This window comes from Bos grunniens, chromosome 11 (genome assembly GCF_055505025.1).
Source record: "Bos grunniens cultivar Pamir isolate PY7600 chromosome 11, Bosgru_T2T1.0, whole genome shotgun sequence".
Taxonomy (NCBI): Eukaryota; Metazoa; Chordata; class Mammalia; order Artiodactyla; family Bovidae; genus Bos; species Bos grunniens.
Genome location: NC_141175.1, coordinates 29,899,576 through 29,918,618, shown reverse-complemented (window position 1 = coordinate 29,918,618; position 19,043 = coordinate 29,899,576). Strand labels below are relative to the sequence as shown.

Here is a 19,043-nt window from a genome sequence, read left to right as displayed (position 1 = left end):
AGATGGGCTAACGCTCTGGTTCACCCCCAAAGATTCTCTCAGGATGCTTCCCCACCTTAAGAACCATCTCAGAAGGAGCCACTGTGATTAAAGAGAGCCTTGTAACCCTTGGCTACATTGGGTATAAGCTCTTGATCCCATGAGGTTAGGTCGTTCAGGTTTACCAACCTCTACCTCACTTTATTACTGTCATCTACCAACTTCCTAGGATATCCCCTCTCATTAACTGGCAAATATAGGACCTGAATCTTTCTTTGTACCCCAGTTCCTATCATAATTCTGGTGATATCAAGGTTGTGTGTTAATAGATGAGCCATCCAGAAAACGAACCCAGACTTTCGTGATTCCAGGGTCTCTCACATCCACTCTGCTTTAGCCAAATCACACCTAGAATCTTGTCATCACCTGGAACGCACCACATCTGAAACTCTGAAGTGCACTGTCCCGTTATGAGTCTCAACCTCTTATCCTTCTACTTCTCTTGTGCCTTCACTCCCACCGTACCTTCTTTCAACACTAGAGAGACCTCCAGTTCTTTAACCCCCATAATGTTTCCCTGTCTGTGAGGACTTGCTAAGGCTTCCATGCCAACTTAGACTGTTATAACATGATAGGTTGTCTCAATTTTTTTATCAGTATCTTTGACACTTTTTTAACATACTTTCATAACAACACCTGGACAGTAAATCTCCAGCCAAAGATCAAAACACTATTACTGCTTACTGTTATCTTTATTCTTGTGCACACACGACTAAAGAATGGTTCTAATTGACAAATTTTATGGTTCTAGTTGATAAGTTTCATGGGCATTTTTAATCCCAATTTCACTGAATTGTAGAGAAGTTATAACTGATCATCCTAAAAGAAACACTCCACAATCATAAGGACTAATAAACAAGTCAGGAAGTTTGCAGAATATGAAGTCAACATACAAAAATCAATTACTTTATGTTAGTATCCTAGCAGTGAACAATCCATAAATGTAACTTTAAAAAAAACTATTCCAATTGTAGTAACATTAAAATAATAAAACATTCAGGAATAAATATAACAAAAGTGTAGTACTTGTACACCTAAAATTTTAAAACATCATTGAAAGAAAAAAAGGCCTACATAAATGGAAAGACATCCCACATCTAAGAATTGGAAGACTTAATATTGTTAACATAAGCAAAACTTTCCAAATTGATCTAAAGATTCAGTGCAATTTATTTCAAAATTCCAGCTGGCTTCTTTGCACAAGATGACAAGGTAATTCTAAAATTCATAGGAAATGCAAGGGAACTAGAATAACCAAAGCAATCTTGGGGAAAAATAATGGATTTGAGGGACTCACACTTCCCAATTTCAAAATTTACTACAAAGCTACTGTCATCAAGACAGTGTCATACTGGCATAAAAGTAGACATTTGGATCATTTGAGAATAGAATTGAAAGTCCAGAAATAAATTCCCATACTTATGGTCAAATGATTTTTGATGAGGATGCCAAAAGATTCAGTGGGGAGAGAAGAGTCTTTGCCACAAATGGTGCTGGTATAACTGCAGATCCAAATGTAAAAAATGAATCTGGAGCTTTAGGCTTCAGCCCTGCATGTAAAAACCACAATCTTACCCCCCAAAAAAGTGAAAAAAAAAAACACTAAAAATCAGGGACTTTCCCTGGACTCATGAAGCTTAGGTAGCAGGGCAAGCGACCACCCCAAAATCTGGATGGATGGTAAGGTCACTGAGGTCCACTTCCCTGGAATGGGAATCACTGGAGCCAGACACTGATAGCAACATTTTTGTGGTAATTCTGACAAGTTGCAGGAGCTGAGTGCGGACTAGTAAGAGAGTGAGAGACTCCTAGAATCTCTGATCTTAGGGGATCACTCATACTTCCATGGACTTTACTTCTAGGAAACCCACCAGGTTCTCACAGTGAAGAACCAAGAAACATCACCTCATGGCTCTGACAGGTGGTGGAAAAGTTTTCCTAATTTGAAATAAATCCAGAGTGATTTCCATAATGAAGCCCTGCCCTTCAGGGGAAAGATTCTACCCGAGTCTTTGTCCATTTGGGAGAAGTGCTGTCCCCTGCCTCCAGCCCTCAATGTGTTTGTTTCCTGTCCTGCCTAACAGAGAAGGAGTCCAAGAGACACTTGTGAAGGTCACCTACCAGGGACCAAAGCATACTCAAACACTGAGATTTAACTACAAAACTATAGAATGCTTTCCCTCCCAGACACCTCACCACCACACAAACAGGGCTGTGATATAGCAGGGGGCTATGGTTGAAAATGCAGATTCTGTCTAAGGAGGACTTCTCAGGGAATCATCCCTGGGCAGCAGGGGAGATGAACAGAAAGGCACTGCAGAAACCTGACGCCTCCCGCACCTACACCTACAGCTACATTAAACAGTAAGCACAGCCCAGCTCGTAGTAGACCTGCTTAGTTTCATTTATCCTAGTCATTTTATAAATGTACTGACCTTATCATAAGTTCTTTTACCAAACTTCTGATTGGTTGTATAGCAAAAGATGACTAACCTTTCTAATACTTTCCATATCATTAAGTGTTTGTATTATTGTATCATTTTATTTCTGCCTCTTTTGTTGCTCCAGTTTCAACCGAAGTCCTTTAAAGACAAAGACTGCATTTTACTTTTCTGTACCTTTCATTGATAGCCTAACTCAGTGATGGGTGAGTGGGTGAGTGAGGGAATGGGTGAGTGAGGGAATGGGTGAGTGAGTGAGTGAATGAACGAATGAACAAACCAGCTTAAGATTGTCATTGGGGTGACAAGGGAGCCCCTGGAGGAGGTACGGCAGTTCTGGTTGTTGCTATTGCTCTGATGGAACTTTCTTGGTCCTGGACATCCTCCCCCAGGGAAAAAGTGTCCAGTGGAGAATGGTCTGAAGTCAGCAGTCTGGTTTCTAGTCCTGAATGTACCACTAGATATCTGTGTGACCTTGAAGAGCTCAATGCTCTGGGCTTTTTACATCTCTGTAAAATAAACATTCCTTTCAGACCTATTATTCCAAGATTCTTAAAACCACTGGTCCTTATAAAGATGCAGGGGAAAAAAACCTACCAAAATAAACCACAAACTTAGCAAATAATATTTATTTTTTAGATCCTATTCATATCTAGGATTTAATGAATGCCTGCTGTATTCAGGCACTGCTTTAAACAAGTACATCACTTGTATCATTCATATGAAAACCATTTCATTGACTTTGACAAAAGAGGCTTAGAAAGGTTGTGTCACTTACAGAGCTGGTGGTGGAACCAATTTCAGATCCAGGCTGTCTGACTCCCATAGCTGTGCTCTTGATCTTAATGTTTCTCCCAGCACAAGGGTAGAACCAGCCTTCCCTTCCGCCCTCGGAACCACTGGCCTCTTCTGAGATTGTATACTTCATTTGAAAGAGTAAAACTGCTGCCTCAATACAAAGTGATAATTCAAAAGGATGTTGTGAGAGAACAGAACTCCCAGCAGAGCAAAGAGATATTTGCTAATGACTTCATTTGGGACCAAGGCCTTTGTTTTATTTGGTATTACAGATCCTGGATTGAGAAATCAGTGTGTGGATAAGCTTTTGACCTGACTTTTGAACAGAATGTCATTCTTTCCTCCAAACCTTATCAGTCATGAGGTTGAAAGGTGAGTCTTATCCTTGCAACATCACCTATTTTTCTCCTACTGAGAGGGTTCCATTTGATGTAATATTAGGATAGGTTTCTTTCACATGAACTAGATGTAGGAAGCCATCTTAGTCTGCTTCCTCCCACTCCTTACCTCAGCTCACAGGTATATCAGCTACAAGAAACATATTGAAATGGTCAAATAGCCTTTAAAGCTGGGTCAGGAAGAGTAAGTAAACAGGGAAACTTTCCACCATATGAAATGTGTACTTTGAGTCCAACAAAGTATACAGAGTAACAAGTAAGATAAAGATGATTCTAGAACTAACAAAGATGTGATCAGCGCTCAGTGTTGCTGGGCCTTCTTCCTGCAATTTCAGCCACGTTTTCCTCTCATTCTTTTTTTCCCATTCCTCCCTTCACTTTTCTCCATTCAGCTATTCTTTCCCCAATCCTGTCCTTTCTGAGTGCCCCCAGGACTGGTATTGTCACACTTCCTGCTCCTAGAACATTGAGGAAAACAGGCCTTATGAGGACATATAAAAATGCTGAATATCCACATATGTATAGCATACATTCACACTTTGATTTTTCACATCCGTACTCTCAATCAACAGGTGAGTATTTATTGCCTATTCAGTCTTTACAAGTTCTTACCTACCCCCACATACATATGTGGGTATACCTTAGGACAGATGTATGTATGTGTTCCCCTAAGGATTTTGCATTTTAGCTGGAGAGCCCCAAAGGAACTGAAATGGGGGCTTATTCTTGATACTTTACCACTGACCATGGGTTCAGAGTCTGCCAGGTCTGCAAATTACAGCCTGAGGAAAGCCATTTGGGAAAACTAGCAGAAATAAAGGCTTTGCTGTCTGGTCCTTTTATTGGCCTTTCTGGAACTTTCTCTTTGAGCTCTGGGGAAAGCTCAAGTACAGGTAGGAACCAGTGTCCCTCTCTCATGACTTCCTATCTGTTCACTCAAAAGATCCTACAAGCTTGGGAAACATTGACACATAGGGTATCATAAATATGATACAATCTATGAAACAAAATCATTCCTTTTATGAGGTTTGCCTCTAAAGCATTATAAAAAGTTTTGGCACAAAAATGCCCAAAATGCAATATCAAAACCAGAACATGGCTTTTGACTAACCTTATTATACCTTTCTGTTTACCATTGAGCACATCACTCCTGGGGCATCCAGCATGGTGTTAGGAGTATTCATGGTCTTTTGGGAACTTACAACCAAGTTTTGGAGGCTAGACCGACACTAATCAGATCATGAATGCAGCATGATAAAGTGGAAATAGCCTTTGATTTGGAAACTTAAGACTGGCTGTGGCTCTAAATTTCACTACCTCCTGGATGTGAAACCTACTTAAGAAATGTTGTAAAGCTTTGCTTCCGAGCTTAGCTTATGTAAATTATGTATGAATAGAAAATATTTTTATGGTTTTTAGAGAAGAGGGCAAAGCAGAATAGGGTTCCTTACCAGGTTTAATATAGTCCAATGAAGTAAGCCAATATTTTGCAAACAAATTGCCACCCATTGGTAGATCAGGAAATCAATTTAATGCGTGGTGACCAGCTCTTTTCTTCTTTTTTTAATGAAACAGAATTTTAAAAATCAGTGTATCACATGTAATAAGGATAAGAGTAAGTTTTGTTTCAGGTAACTTTTATCTCGTGTGTGTGTGTGTATGTACTCTGTTGGAATGGTAAAGTACTTAGAAGTCACTTTCAAGAAGTTTGAAATGTTGATAGAGATTGCATGCCTTCTCTACTTGAATATTTATAAAATTATCTGGACTAAGCCTGGTTGCTTCTTTAATAATTCAATAGTTAGATTCTTAACTCACTCAAGCCAGTATTTCTTGATTTCTACACCTGCTCAACTCCGTGGGGTGTTGCCTACAGACATCTCGCTCCCAAGGATGTAACCAGTAAAGGAGAATGATCACAAATAATAGAGAATATTAGGAATATTTAAATGTCATACCAGGTAATCATTACAGTTCAGTTAACAGAATGGCATTGAAGAGGAGGGGAACTGAGATATCCAGGCAGATTTCTAATAAGTCCACTGAGAGCAAATCCTAGGGGCAGCACCGTGTAAATGGGTTGACATCTTGCCAGTCCTCTGTGCCCGCAAGCTCCTGCCTGGCTGGCTGACCCCAGCTACCAGCTCTCAGCAAGCATAGCCCGAGTTTCCCTCCCTTGCATCATCTTCTCTCAGCCCTAACCCTGGCCAGTCACCACGCACAGTTACTACAGGCCAGGACAGGACAAGAGACAGGCAGCAGAACAACATGTCATCTGAGATTTAACACATTTGTATTCTTGAGCTACTGCACTTGAGAGGAACCTTTGCCAGTGGGATGTTCTCACAGAAACCTGATCTCTGCACTGACGTGCTATATCGGCACATGACTGTCCTACACAGCTCAGTGTGGCTCTAGTATTGAGACACTGTCCAGGTACAGTGAGTCTTTGGGACAGTGCCAAAGGCTTTAGCTCAGAAGTTAAAGTGATGTCACAGGTCACGTGTGCTTTAGGACGGTGAGCCTCGAAACATCCCTGGAAGCATGGATTGAGGCGCAGCTTTGGGACTTCCTTCTCTGCCCCCTGTCTCCGTCTCTCTCTCTCTTTCACACACACACACACACACACACACACACACGGCAACACCCAGAGGAAAACCTGATTCTAAGGCTTCATGGACTCCATTTGAAGGCTTTCTTTGCATTCTTCCCAAAGCGTACATTTTCCCTGTCAAGACCATCATTTCTGGACCTGTGGCTCAGCACACTTGTTGGCTCACACCAGGATTTCTTGATGACACAAGAGCAGTTAACCATACCATTTATTGAAGGATGGTATTATTCTATCATCTAATATCATGGGCCAAAGCACCAAAACCATCCTGACAGCAGTGACCTCACCCATAACTTGCCCAGGGTGGTCAGGCTGGGGTTTCTGGTGCCAGCATGTGGGTGTCCCTGACAGCCAGCACTCACCCAGCGCTGCCCGGGCTTCCCAATTCTCCTGAAATCCTCTGTCCTGAATGCACAGACAATGGGCTGCGGTGGGGAGCACTCGACCTCTGGAGATGCAGGCACTGGTGCACTGAGATTCTCAGAGCCTTCCTCCTGGTGCTCTGGGGCTCCCTGTGGCTGAGAGCACCAACTCCAACCCCTGGTAAGTTATTTATTGCCAGTAAATCTGAAATCCTGCTCCAGGCTAGTCACTGCACAAGGAAGTCTAAAGATACAGGGACAAATTAAGTCTAAACCTGATCCTCTAGTTGTCAGAGTAAGCAGCTAAAGCATTGTTGGGGTCTGGATGGGTTCCAGGGACTTCACAACCTCTTGAAGCTCTGTGCAAAATTTGCAGGCCATTTGTAGCTATTTATAGTAAGAGGATACTAGCTAGGATCAGATCATCAAAGGGCAGGGTTCTGTGGCCCCCAAATGTTTGAGAACAATCAGTTTTCTCACGTATAATCTTTATGTGTTCTAGTAGTAAGAAGAGTAGTTTTGTAACCCTGGGTAAAATGGGGACAAAGATCTTTTGAGTAACAGAAGATGGTGTCTGTATGATTTACTGCCCCAGCATCTACTTAGTAAGTGGTCAGTGAACAGATTCTAGTGGCCAGGGTGTTACTGCCTCAGTGGGAATGCGTACCCTGTGGAAGACTAGCTAGAAGCGCTTTGACCAAATCTAAGGGCTGATTTCCTTAAAACGCAGTGTCACACGTTACTATCCCTGTACTATTTGTATAAGCATTGGTTTCTGATCCTACTGTAGCAGCATGTTCAAAAACAAGTAAATAGAAGATAGTCCATTTGTTATGCAATACAGCAGTCCCCCAGTTTCTGTCATCAGCGTGAAGAGTGTAGATTTCCCCACAGTGGATTCTGTTCCTTCAATCACTGCTATTAAAAATACTGAGAGAGCAGGCTATGATGACTCTACCGTATCCAGCTAGGCCATGATGTTTCTTACTGAATTGGCTTATTGCAACTCAGAGTCCCATTTGGCTAATTGTTATCTGATCACATTGTGTATTTATAGTCTGATTTTTAAAAATTTGAATCTAAGAAAATCTAAAAATGTATCCTTTGAAACTAGGGTATTTATCTTTTGTTCCAGAAGAGACATTCTTTTCTTTATTGCTGAGTAGCTGAGAAAAAAGTTTACCTGATGTCCTCTAAATGACTAAATAACTTTTACACAATTGTATAATCTAAATTAAGGTGTTTTTATCAGAAGATTAACTATGGCCTAATTTCACAGCTTGTAGCTTTCCTGAGCTCCAAGAAGGTTAATCCCATGCCTAAATTGGGATTGTTTCTTTCTGTTTGTATGAAAATACCTAATTATTTAAGTATTAAGTTTCTTACAGATAATTAATGTCAGCAAAATTAATTCATTCACTTTTAAAAGCAGGGATCTGACAACAAGAGAAAAATTTGGGCTATAAAAATGTTGTTGTCCTCTATTCATTCTTTCCAGTGTTCTAAATCAATAACTATCTCTATCATGATTGAGTCATTACTGATAGAATAGTGAAAAAGTAGAAAAAGTTAATAGTTAACTATTCCATGTTATTTAGTTATATCATGTTGATTTTGGAGAGTTGTATAAAATAAGTTCTAGTTGGCTGCTAAAATAATAGAAAATAATATCAAGCAGCTTTATGACCAGTGAAAATCTAACATGACAATTTAAAAATATCCATTTAGTTTATGATGCTGCATTTCAAATATACATTTAGATGGTAATGGGAAAGATGATTAAAGTTGGCCCAGTGACATTTTTCAGATAGCTGAGAAATGAGAAATATATTCTTCCCTTCACAGCTTTGTGTTTCATTGGTGGGAATTGATAGGTTCTTTTGCTGAAGAAGTGAACCAGTGGTCCATGTACCAGAGCGTTTATATTTCCAATTCTAAACTACTTCATTTTTCTAAACCCCAAAGAATTTTACTAGAGTGAAAATTATATCTCATTACTGAATCATAAAAAATAATAAAAAGTAGGCTCTGTTCTTTTGCTCAGAGTAGAACAATGTTTCATAAACTGTGGAACTAGAAGGAATTTCACATGACACAAAGGAAGAACATTTTCTAACTCTGACCAAACAGATAGTAGAAATTGCTAAAAACCATCAATTCCTCTAAGACAATGTGAATTAATTTTCCTTTTTTATTCATTAATTGTTTTGAGGTTTGTGAATGAAGTGTGTGTATGTTTGTACACAACCATAACTTTTGCAAATGATTCTGCAAAAGAAATTATCTTTCTTGGTCTTTTTAAATGGAAGCCAGATAAAAAGGAAGCCACGCTCTTGAAATACCACTGCCCTGTTCAAATCCAACTGTGCATCCAGGAAGCATTCCTATTAACACTGTGCTTTAATTCAAATGAGGATCTTTCTGTGAAACAATGGAAACTTCATTGGAGTATAAAGGAAAAAAAGTCTGTATTACACCCTACAGGAAACTGCCACTTGAGAAGGGAACAGGTTGTGAATGACAGATGAGAACCAATAGTCTGTGAATCTCCATCACTTAAGACATAGGATTGATTAAATATTCACCACCAAAGACGATGAAGATCCTCACACTTAAAGTACAGAAGATGAAAAGAAGTATATTCAACAAATTTTGTACTTTCGAAAAAGTCATGTCTGAGATATTTGTGGGGTATCCAAGTGGAGACATTTTGGTGTGCCTGGCAATAAGCTGACAAAGTGAAAAGGCAGAACCTCTGCCCTTAAAATGGTCAGAGTAATGAAGAAATGGATGGACAAATAGATGATTACAGTACCACCAGATATTACTATAATGCGAATATGTCCAAAGCACAGAAGTAGCATTAAAAGCAACTATTAATTTGTTGGGGACATCACAGATAGCTACAGAAAGGCCTTTAAGTTTGTTTGTCAAACTGATGGGAGGAGAGCATTCCAGGCAGAGAGTGGCATCTTCAAGGACTCCAAGAAGTGAAAGATGTTGAAATATTCAGGCAACTACACATTGAATTGTATGGCTGTAGATGGGGTGCACAATGGCTCTTGTCCAGATCAGTGGCTGTAGAGAACTGGAGGAAAAAAGTAATGGAGATATTTAGAAAGTAGACTAGACTTGTTTTTGTGATTGACAGGGCTCAGAAATAAAGAGGAAAGAGGCCCTACTGACTCCTAGGGTTCTGGTTTGGGTATGTGGAGAAAACTGTTTCCCATCGATAAAATAGGGAATGCACATGGTGAAGAGATTTAGATTCAAGGATGGGTAAAATGAAATATTCAGTTTCAAATGTGTTGTGTTTGAGATGCCTACAGGATGTCCAATTGGATGGCAATTATATATGTTGGTGAGGATCCCAAACAAGAAAACTGGGCTGAAAATATAAATGAGAAGCCATCAGCATGTCAATAGAGGTGGAAGCCACAGGATAGGTGAGATAGAGAATGACGAGAACAGAGCCTGAGAGAAGAGTGACATTTAAAGAACAGATACAGCAATGTTGGGTAAAGTAGGTTGCTCTGTGGAGGATGGGAGGAGAACTAGTAGATTGTAATGACATGAAACTCATCAGGAGAGTGGGACTTCACAAACAGGGCAACACATATCAGTGTCAAAAGTTGAAGTTAAGTCAAGCAGCATAGAGACTGGGATGCTGACACGGGATGTGTTAAATAAGTTTTGGCACCCTTAACAAAGTAGTTGTCATGGGTTTTAGTGGCTGAGAGGGTCTACACCAGATTGCATTGAGCTGAGACGTGAATTAGAAGTGAGAAAATGGAAGCAATGTTTATGTGAACTGCATTTAGGAAAAGCTGTAGGAAAATCAAGGAGGAATAGAGGGTGGTAGTTAGTGATTCAGTATCAAAAAACATTTTTTAAGTTAGTAGGGATTTGACAGGTTTTATATATGCAAACAGCATAGCATGTTTTATATGCAATTTTAATCATTTTAGATATGCACTCTTGGTTAATTCTCAGAATAATTCTGAGATGATAACAATCATATTTAACATTTATTGAGTGTTTCCTGCATTCTAATATAGGAAACGGACACTTTACATATATTACCTCATTTAATCCTTATGAAAACTCTTATGGGATAACTGGTATTTTCATTTCACTTTCATTTTGCAGATGAGAAAATTTGAAGGACAGAGAAGTATATCTCCAGGCATACAGTTATAAAACAGCCAGGTCAAAATTGAACCAGAAGTCTAATGCCAAAGTCCAAGAAATGATAAAATTGTTCCTATCACCCTTTTAAAGATGAGAAGCAGAGTCTAAGAGGTTAAACAGTTTGCCTACTGTGAGGTCAGTCAATGAGTTTCAGAGCAGAGGGGCACAGAATGCTTTACTCCAAAGCTTGAAACAACTGTGCTGCTGACGGAGCAGAGTCTAAAGATAAGAGAGAGAGGGCACAACATGTGGAATAAGAACCTCCAGAAGCAGAAGAGGATAACAACGCAGGTGAAGCAATTCATCTGTTATCTGCAACATGTGAGCAAATCCAGGAATGTACAGATCACAGGATTGGAAAGAAACTCTTCAAGGCCAACCCTGCTGCTTTCTTAATACACCACAAACAAAAACAGACGGTAAATGTATTTCCTGCCCAGGGAAGGAGGTCAGAGTCCAGGGGGAGGTGTGAAGAGGGATGAAAGTAACTCTCTATCATTCACAATTCTCTTTGCTATTGTTTAGCACTGGTGACCACCAAGAATTCTTAGTCCAAGCAGAATGGCTTCCTGTCTCCACATGCAAACACCTCTCTGCAGGTTCTCAAAGCCTCAGGATAATGTTTACCCAAGCATCCTTTCTGACATTTATCTCAGAGAAACAAAAGCTTATGTTCCCACAAAAACCCATACACAATGCTTATAGCAGTCGTTGTCTTAATAATCAAAAATGTGAAAACCAGCCAAAGGTCCTTCAATGAATGGTTAAACATACTCTGATAAATCTTCACCATCCAATACTACTGAGCAATAAAAAGGAACAGTTATTGATACACATTGCTATAGATTTGTAGGCAATTGTGAGTGAAAAAAAATCTCATAAGTGTGTATACTGTATAATTCTATTTATATAACATTCTTGAAATGACAAAATTATAGAAATGGAGAACAGATTAGAGGTTTCCAAGGGTTAAGGAGGAACATTGAAGAGGAAAGTAGTTGTAGTGATGAGAGGGTACAAAGGTATTTGTGAGGGAATAGATTCGTGTCTTGGAGAAGGCAATGGCACCCCACTCCAGTACTCTTGCCTGGAAAATCCCATGGACAGAGAAGCCTGGTGGACTGCAGTCCATGGGTCACTAAGAGTCAGACACGACTGAGCAACTTCACTTTCACACATTGGAGAAGGAAATGGCAACCCACTCCAGTGTTCTTGCCTGGAGAATCCCAGGGATGGGGGAGCCTGGTGGGCTGCCGTCTATGGGGTCGCACAGAGTCGGACACGACTGAAGCGACTTAGCAGCAGCAGCAGCAGATTCGTGTCTTGACTGTGGGGGTGGCCACACAAATCTGCATATGCAGTGAAACTGCACAGAACTATGTGCACACATATCACAAACAAATGCATGCAAAACTGGTGAAAGTTAGTCATTGGATTGTATCAGTGTCATTTTCCTGGTTGTGATACTGTGTTATTCTTCTACAAAATGTTCCTCTTGTGGGAATCCAGGTGAAGGGTAAACAAAAACCTCTCTGTATTATTTCTTACCACTGCATATGAATATGCAGTTATCTCAAAAAGTGTTTAGTCTTATAAGTAAAAGCCTTTAAAGATTGCTACATAGTCTGTCTTTTTATACTTGAATCACTCCAGAATAGATTCTGGACACAAACTGATACAGTCAAGTTATTTGAATGTTCTTAAGACTAAGACCAGAGAAGGCAATGGCACCCCACTCCAGTACTCTTGCCTGGAAAATCCCATGGACGGAGGAGCCCAGTAGGCTGCATTCCATGGGGTCGCGAAGAGTCAGACACAACTGAGCGACTTCACTTTCACTTTTCACTTTCATGCATTGGAGAAGGAAATGGCAACCCACTCCAATGTTCTTGCCTGGAGAATCACAGGGACAGGGGAGTCTGGTGGGCTGCTGTCTATGGGGTCGCACAGAGTCAGACACGACTGAAATGACTTAGCACAGCAGCAGCAATACTAAGACAAATACATACTGATCAGTGTTTGTTGAATAAATCCAGGTGAATGAACAAACAGGACAAATTATTTTTTCCTTTCCTGCCAACTTTTTAATAATGTTAGTTTCTAAATCAGTGACTCACCTGTACTCTATAATCAAAGGTCTCTAAATCACCTCAACTCCAGTGACCTTCGCCTGTATTCTAGCAACCCACATCCATGGTCACATTCCAAACTATCTCTTTGTCCAGAATCCCAGAGTTATTCTTCTTCTGAAAGCTTAAACTCAGAAAACCAACATCTGACCCTAACATCCACTAAGCTTTCTTTTCACCTTCACAAAGAGCCTCGTCCCTTCACCCCTTCTAATCTGTCTACACTTCATGACCCCTGTGCCCTCTCATCTCCAGATTACGTAGCGAATCCCTCCAAAGACTACCACCCTTGGTTACCTGACTCCTTTGTTCTTCTTCACATCCCTCAGTCAGTCCCAAATCCATGCTTACTTCGACCATGCAGTATCTACAAGGGATATACAAGGCTGTATAGAGAGAAAATTCCCACTGAGTTCTCAGGATCATCTTAAACATTATTTCCAACATCAGTTAGACACTGAACTCACCTTGAGAGAGGGTTTATTATCCTAGTCTCCGTTTCTTTTCCCCACTGAGTTATCTATTTTCAATATTTACCACATCTTCTTCCCCCTTATTTCCCAACTCCATTGGGTAAATCCTCCTTCAGTTACTCTTTTTATACCATCAGCCTTCTCCTTCATAACCTCAAGACATATCCATGTTTCCATCTTGCCAAATAAAGGCTCTTCTATGCTCTTCTCTTCAGATCACCCTTCTTTTTTCCTTATAAGTTAGCTTTTCTAAAGAGTCTCTTCCTTTTTGTCTCCCATTTACAATCCCAGCTTATTGTGATCTGGCTTTAGGCCTCACACCTTTAACAGAAACAAGACTTCAAATAATTTCCTAATTTCCAAAGCCAGTGGACATTTTCCATCCCTTGATTCCACTGGACCCTTCTTAAAATTCTCACTTCTCTTAGCTTCTGTGAGGCCACTTGTTATACCATATGATCAACTCTTACGGTTTGGGGATGTGGTAAAAAGAAGATCATTAGAGACTCAGAGACTTGCTCAAGGTCTGAAAGTCCTTTTGCCTTACTTCTTTCCTTTTATGGTTGTATCAGAAAGAATCACAGCTCTAAAAAACTTTGGAACAACTGGTTGAATTACTGGAGAGCGGGATGCATTTTACCCTCTAGTATTAGTCTTTCATGAAACTAAAATTTTAGAAAATACCTCCCCATGTAACAAATCACAAAATCATGAGTCCCAATTCTGAGCTCTTCAACAGAAGAATCTTCCTTATCAGATTTCATTGGGCAGTCCATTCACTCCTACCCTGTTCAGAAGGTTCTAAGGTAACTCAGCTTTCAGCCCAACCGTGGATATTGTAATTGTATTGCAAACTTTATATTATACTTATGAAAATGTTTTTACAAATTGCATGGGAAAAGAATTACTTGCTTTTCATAAATGCTAAAGCTAGATGAAGAAACAGCCTACCAGACAAATAATTTGAGAGTTTCCAGATTTCTGAGAATCTCCACTAAATGTGTAAAAATACCAAGTAAGAAGCTGAAACTCATTTTACAAAATGAGACGTTAGTGTTTTTACTTCAAATGAAAATCGCATCTAATAAAGAAAATGCCAGGAATGCATTTAGTAAAACATAAATATCACAAAAAAGTCAGTTGGCCATTCAGCTAGCATGCAAAGGAACTTATTGCAAAACCTTCAAAGGTTTGGATCTTTCATGACAGCACATTGTCTCCCTCCACCACCTCTGGTGACCCAGCTGCACCTCTTCTAGAGCAATAACGTCTGGTCTTACAGTCTGGCTATTCTTGTAGGTCTCACTTCCTCTTTAAGAATGTAAATTAACAGAAAAACTTTGTATTCATCCTGGGAAGATATCTGAAGTAGACATTATGTGTGCATATCAGTAGACCACAGACATTGGCAAGAAGGAAGGAAGCTGAATGTGAAAGGATATATTGACAGACCAATGATAGTAACTAATATTTAAGGACTCTTTACCATGCATAAGAACTATGTGCAGTACCTTCAATTTTATTAGGTAGGAACGATCTATTCCAATCCCCTTTTTACAGATAAGGAAACAGAGCCACAAGAGATTAAATAACATGCCCCCAGTCACATTACCTGTAAGTGACAGAGCTATAGTGCTGACTTCAGAGTCTGGGCTCTTAACCATTCGGCAAATGCACTTCCTGAAAAGAATACATGAGCAAGGGAAGTATCAGTACCCAACTCTGGAAAAAAATGGATTTCTGGGTCTCCTGGGATCAGCTTGTTTTGCAAGAATAAGTTGCTCAATAGACTGTCCATTCTGAAAGCCCACCTTCATTGTTGGGCCATAGAGTTGCCCAGGTGCAGCTAGTGGTAAAGAACTCAGCTGCCAGTGCAGGAGATGTAAGAGATGTGAGTTTGATCCCTGAGTCAGGAAGATCCCCTGGAGGAGGGCATGGCAACCCACTCCAGTATTCTTGCCTGGAGAATCCCATGAACTGAGGAGCCTGGTGGCTACAGTTCATGGGGTTGCGAAGAGTTGGACATGACTGAAGCAGCTTAGCATGCACACACATGGTTACTTCAAACACAATTTGGCTGACCGAATGAATTAATGAACACATAAAAATATCTAGAAAGGGAAGTTATAAATATTTCAGCATATCATCATGAGCCCATACACACTAATTTCATACATGACATAAACTCCCAGTTTTATTAACTAAATCCATATCTTCTTTCTTTCACCACCCAGTGTAAGGACTAAAGAATGCTGAAAATAATAAATGTTCTTTCGCTGATTAATTGACTTATTGACTGACTGATACAAGGAAGCCTTATTCTTTTTGTGTCCCAGCTCCAGTTATAGTCAGCTAGTTCAACACCCTACTCTCAGCATCTCATAGAATCAATAGACAAAATCAACAAGAATATAAAAGAACTCAACAACACCATCAACCAACAGGATCTAATGGACATGCATATAAGTCTATACCCAACTCAGTAGAATACACATTTTTTCAAATGACTATTGAAACATTCACCAACATAGGCCATATTCTGGGCCATAAACAAACCTCAACAAATTTGAAATAATTAAAATCATATAGAGTAAATTCTCTGACCATAATGAAATCACTTTTGGTTTCAGAGAAACTACTCAACTAAATAATATAATGTTATCGTTGCCTTATTTTTGTGATTTTACCCAAATGTGCTGTTACCGTGCCTTTCTCATAGGCTGGTTGATGTTAATGGTGTCACTTTAAAAAAAAATTTCATAAATGATTTCTCACATTTCCTTGAGAAGAATCCTAGTATTTCATGTAAATGAGTCTTTTCTAATCTGTAGATTTTTGCACCTATTTTTTTTCTTGCAAGAGACACTTTTATTTCTCTGTTCTCCACCCAAAGCATTCACAGTATCAAAGTATTAATCTGCCCTTCCTAATCAGGTTAAGGCCACCGCTGCCCTGCTCCTGAGCTAAGAAGACTGCTGGCCCACAGGTACAAGGGAATCCATAATTTCCCAGGAATCTATCTTTAATTCTCTTAGAGATGAGTTTATTCTGCTAGAAGAAAAGGGGGAAAAGTAGTCCTTTAAGAGCAAAAGCCAGGACTACCTTAGTGGTCCAATGGCTAAGACTCTGAGCCCCCAACTCCAGGGACCCAGGTTCAAACCCTGGTCAGGGAACTAGAGCCCAAATGATGCAACTAAAGACCCTGCATGCCACCACTAAGACCCAGCACAGCCAAATCAATCAATAAATATTTTAAAATAATAATGAGCAAAATAATGCACTCTATTATTATTATGGGTTATTTTGTTGTTGCTGATAGGCTGTCTTAGTGTCCCAGGCCAGTTGTTTTCTGGATTTGTCCTACCATTGAAATTACTACAGGATCTCCTGGCTACCCAGGACTTCCAAAGTGGTGCTAGTGGTAAAGAACCCGCCTACCAATGCAAGAGACTTACAATATGTGCAGGTTTGATCCCTGGGTATGGAAGATCCCCCTGGAGAAGGCAATGGTGACCCACTCCAGTATTCTTGCATGTAAAATCCCATGGACAGAGGAGACTGAGGGACTGCAGTCCATGGAGGTCACAAAGAGTAGGACACAAATGTGCAACTAAGCACAGCTCCTGGCTGCCCAGAAGAATGCTCTAGAGGCACTATTCTCCCATGGTGTCCTTCCACTGAAGCAATCACATGGCCAAAGCCCATCTCAGGACTCTGAGGAAGCCATTTAACTCAGTGAGGCAGTTCCAAGCCCATTTGGACCCTAGTCCCTAGTCAGCTACTCCACTAACAGGGTCTTTTTGCAGCTTTCCAGAGTCCTTCTCAGGAAAGGAGTCTGCATAACTGCCAGTTGTAAGGAAGTCATATACTTCTGTTTATAAAGCCCTTCTGACTATATTGTATAGTCACTGAGTATAGGGCTCAAGTGTATCCCCCCAAAAATTTGGATGTTGCTATGAGTAGGATTGTGTTCCCCTCAAATGTGTATGTTGAAGCCCTAATCCCCAATGTGATAGTGTTTGGAAATAGAGCTGTTGGAGGTAATTAGGTTTAGACAACTTCAGGAGGACAGGGCTTTGATGGTGAGATTGGTTCCCTTATAAGAAGGAACATCAGAGCTCCCTGCTTCTCTCTCTTTCTCTCTCTTTCTCTCTCTCTCTCTCTCTCTCTCTGCTTCCTACCCCTGCTCCCACTCACCCCCCTACCATGTGAGGACACAGGTAGTAGGTAGCCATCTGCAGTCCTGGAAGAGAGCTCTCACAAGAACCTGACCATGCTGGCACGCTCATCTCAAACTTCTAGCTTCCAGACTGTGAGAAGATAAATTTTCTGTTGTTTAAGGCCCCAGTCTATGGTTTTTGCTATAACAGTCTGAGCAGACGAAGGCATACTTTGAAATCTTAAGCTCCAGTATCTCAGAATGTGACCGTATTTGGAGATGGGGCTTTTAGCACAGTGATTAAAATGAAACCATTAGTGTGAGCATGATCCAATAAGACTGCTGTCTTTGTAAGACAGACAGGCAGGCAGGCAAAGAGGGAAAACCATGTGAAAACTGAGGGAAGAGGAGATAGCCATCCATAAGCCAAAGAAACCAGCCTTGCCAACACCTTGATCTTGAACTTCTAGCCCCCAGAGTTTTGAGAAAAGAAACTGCTGTTGTTTAAGTCACCCATTCTGTGGTACTTTGTTATGGTGACCTGAGCAAACTAATACACAGGCTATGTTGGGAGTCATGACAACATATTCACTTATATGGCAGCCTCTTGGTCCATAAAATAACTCAAAATATCAATTAATTCAGAGATAACAAGGTGCTAAATTGGTGGTGATGATAAAGCAAATGTGAAAGAGGACGAAGAATGTGACAGACAGCTTTAATAAAGAAAATGGAATTTGGGGCTGGGGTTTGGTGACCAGGGCAAGAGAGTGAATTTGCTGAGGCAAGAGTGAGAAAGAAAGTGAGGAGAGTGGAGGAGAGGGAAGTTGCTCCCAGGAGAGTTTCCTCTCCCTCCATGGCAGGGGGCCATCAGAGAGGTGGAAGCAGGGCAGCTAAAGATGGTGGCGTTCTCATCCATGGGATGGGCTGGAAGCTACATTGTCTGATTGCCCACCCCTCAACCTCCCTCTTTTCAGGAAGGTTCTAGCTTCTCTGAGCAGTAAGGAGGCAAACAGCACATCTGCCCTCTAACAAGGAGAAACAGTTCTGTTATTAATGAAGTGAGGATGAAGCAATTACCTGGGTAATTCAGACATCTATCACCATATTTAACTAAGAAGTCTGGGTGTAAGAGTCAAGAGGCATATATTGATTTGAGTTAATTGCCTCAAGGCTTCCCTGGTGGCTCAAACAGTAAAGAATCTGTCTGTAGTGTAGGAGACGTTGGAGACATGGATTCGATCCCCGGGTCAGGGAGATCCCCTGGAGGAAATGGCTACCCACTCCAGTATTCTTGGAGAATCCCATGGGCAGAGGAGCCTGGTGGGCTATGGTCCATAGGGTCACGAAAGAGTCAGATACAACTGAGCACCATCACTTAGACCATTTTATATTGGACTTCTCCAAATTAAGTTATTTCAATGACCATTAGCTTTGCC

At 40.6% G+C, this 19,043-nt stretch overlaps 1 long non-coding RNA gene across 1 annotated transcript in view; it reads right to left on the bottom strand.

Annotated features, from left to right (window-relative positions):
* The window catches only part of LOC147362800 (uncharacterized), a 49,346-nt gene that overhangs the window by 25,080 nt on the left and 5,223 nt on the right, over positions 1-19,043 (bottom strand). Inside the window, exon 2 of the long non-coding RNA XR_015135829.1 lies at positions 15,058-15,125. This is a non-coding gene — a long non-coding RNA (uncharacterized LOC147362800). The remainder of the gene's footprint in view (positions 1-15,057; positions 15,126-19,043) is intronic.